This window comes from Hibiscus syriacus, unplaced genomic scaffold, assembly GCF_006381635.1.
Source record: "Hibiscus syriacus cultivar Baekdansim isolate YM2019G1 unplaced genomic scaffold, ASM638163v2 tig00008013_pilon, whole genome shotgun sequence".
Classification (NCBI taxonomy): Eukaryota; Viridiplantae; Streptophyta; class Magnoliopsida; order Malvales; family Malvaceae; genus Hibiscus; species Hibiscus syriacus.
The window spans coordinates 293058-296484 of NW_024062150.1; positions in this window are offsets into that span (position 1 = coordinate 293058).

The following is a 3427-nucleotide window of genomic DNA, read 5'->3' on the forward strand; positions in this document are numbered from 1 at the left end:
TTTGTGAGTTAAAAAATAAATATTTTCTATATAAATAAAGTTTTGAATAAAAGGAGATAAAGCACAAGTAGAAGATAAGCCAGTAAGCAGTCGTTGCGACACCTATGTGAAAGCAAGCCAATGCAGAGCAATAGAAATCTGAGCAGGCGGATGATGGAACGTTTGGTTACCGAAAGGGAGGGAGGTACCACGCTTGCTCGGTCATGCTATCGGCCACTCTATTACACTCGCGTGGCACATGTCGAAACATAAACGTGTGGAAAAATTGATGAAGCTCCCCTTGATTTTGGTAGTCCATTGGAGTTTGTGGTTGTGTAGGAGCTTAGTCGTGTGGGAAGGTAAAGACGTTACCTGGACTACGCTAATTGGTGACAAAATTCCAACGGGGATCGGGCTAAAATGCAATGCCAAGTTGAAAGAACCTTTTGTTGTGCTATTATTTGCCTTCTTTTTGACACCTTTCTCTGTTCAATGAGCCTGCTGGAAGGTTAGTGCCTGTTGCTTTTCTCATTCGAATCAAAGAGTGTTATTTTGCCGAAGAATATCGTGGGGATAATTGCTCAACTTTTCGAATTTCTGTTACTGAGATTGTGCTGTCGGATATTCTTAAAACAAAGCTTGTGGTTCCTGTACTGTGTATCAGGTTTCAAGTTCCTGTTTTAGAATAATCCTTCTTTACAGGCTCAAGACTTTGGGAACCAAAATCCAATGCCTAAAATAATGTTTACAAGTTTGGTTGGATTGAGGTTTTTAATAATTAGTATATGGGTAAACTATTCCGATAGTCATTTATTATCTCTCTGACCGACTTTGGTCATAGAAAAAAAATCAAGGGAAAATGGTATTTTACGTTATCGGCCCGTCCGATTAAAGTCTCTATGCTATTAATTTTGTTTAACCCTTTTTTTTAAGTCCCTTTTGTTGAAGTCACTAACATGACTGAGGGACTAAAATCGAACGGACCGATAACATTATGGACTGAAATCGGATGGACCGATAACATTAGAGACTTAAATCGGACGTAGTGATGGCGTTAGTGACCACTTCCCCTTAATTTTTTTCGTTGATCAAAGTCAGTCAAACCAAAAACATAGGGGACTATCGGCATAATTTACCCTTAGTATATTTATTTGGGTTATGGTAATATTATAATGGATTTGGGTTTTGAATTATGGATGGGCTTAGGGTTTGAATAGTGAATGTTGTTATTTGAGTTTGAAGAATATTGTAAATTTGTATGGATTTGGGTCTGAAACAACACTTTAGAAAAAAAAAATAACATAAATGTAATCTTTCTCCTCCCTCGTACATTAAATTAAATTTAATAAGTTTTCTAAATATTCAATCGAGTCGAATTAATCCATCTCTAATTCGTGATAACCCCAACTTAAACCCCCCAAGTTATGACAGTTGGATTGAGTTGTGTTCCTCATTCAATTAAGATACATGCCTCGCAAGTCTTCAAACTTGTCACAATCAGTACAAGCCAATCGTTGATCCATTTCTTTGTTTTTTATGCTTTTATATTTGTTTAGGTTGTCTTTTCATTTTAATGTTCAATACCCCATCAAATCCATCTACCTTCACAATCCTTCCATAAAATTCTTTCCCTATCAAGGGACCCATTTTGTACAAAACCAGTAGATGTGTCGTACAATTAAAATATGTAAAAAAATGTATAATGTCAAAATTAGTCCCTAATTTTTATCAAAATAGTTATTTTAGTTTTTATTTATTTTTAGAGCATTTTGACCTCAACGTTTTATTTTAAGACAAAAAAACTTATAACGGTTGATTGAATAATCATTTTGGTTCTTATTCTTTTCTCTGGACTATTTTAGTCCTAATATTTCATTTTAGAGTAAAAAACCCCTATTTTAAAACGTTAATCATTTGTTAACTAATAATTTACACCCCACATATATGACTTTTTTCCTCAAAATAAAAATGTTAGGGCTAAAATGCTTCATAAAAAGAATAGAGTCCAAAATGAATTTGTTAATAAACGTTGGAGACTAAATTTAATATTATACTTAAAAAATTGTATAAAACAAAAAATCCATGGTTGGTTTGAACCCCATGCCATTTTTAACACAAATACAATAACTTTAGGTTAACATCATCTCAGGATTCAGGTCCCATTGCTATTAAGAAATTTGTCCCCTCCCTTCTTTTCAAAATTTTCTTTCATAGAACTAGATGATAATGCATGCATGTGCTTTGCCTTGCCTCTTTCATCACTTCAAAAACCCCAAAGAAAATCAACGGCCTCTCTTCCCTTTACTAAAGCTCAATTTACATTATTTATGTTTGTGCAAATTAGTAAATGAATTGAAACTATGCAAAGTTTATGTTATTAATAGAGGAATTTTTATGATTTAATTTTTATTTATAGGTTTGTATCGTCAAGTTTCAAGAGTTTCCATCACTACTATTATTATTGTTGAAAATTAATAAATAAGTGATTCAATTTTATTTATCTTCACATATGAGAAAAATAATAATACATTATAAACATAAAAATCGAAAATAATATAAATACATGAAGTTCTCTTGTATCTTACAACTCAATATATATATATATATATCATAAAATCTTGTATTCCAGAAAAAAACTCTCAACATCAGTACGAAATCATCTTTACAACATGATCCAAATAATTGCAGAGAGATTATGTCTCCCTAAGATAATTCCCCCATCCCATAATTTTAAAGATTAAGATCTACTTCATATTTATAGAGAAAACAAACTCATTCATCAAGAATACTTATTCCGTAAAATGTCTCACCTAAATAAATTTAATAATCAAATAATATCCGATCACTATAGTTGTAATACAAATAAATTTAATTATCAATAAAAATTTAAATAAATATATAATAAATAATATTAATGATCTTTTTGAATTAAATTACTTAATTATACAATACAATAATATAAGATCAATACATATAAACTAATTCTAAATTAATATTAAATAATTGAAATTTCATTTTAATTTTTTTAATATGTTTTGATCCATTTCTAACAATATTATGCGTATTAAATAACTTTTTCTAAAGTAACTTTGGGGTATGGGAGAAGTTTTGGACTGTTATTTTCACCAAGAATCTATTTAAAGCATAAATAGGCCCGTAAATGAACTGAACGTTCAGCGAACCGTTCATGAACCATGCGGCGGGGAGTTCGTTTATGTGCGTTTATTTATTAAATGAACGAACATGAACAAGATTTTGTGTTCGTTTAATTAAATGAACGAACATGAACATAGGTCTCGTTCGTTCATTTACGTTCATGAACGTTCGGTTATGTTCGTTTATATGCGTTTAGTTATGTTCGTTTATGTGCGTTCATTTATGTTTAACCTAATATTCTTAAATCAATTTTGGTGACCAATTTGTATGTATCTTAAAAATATTAATTAAT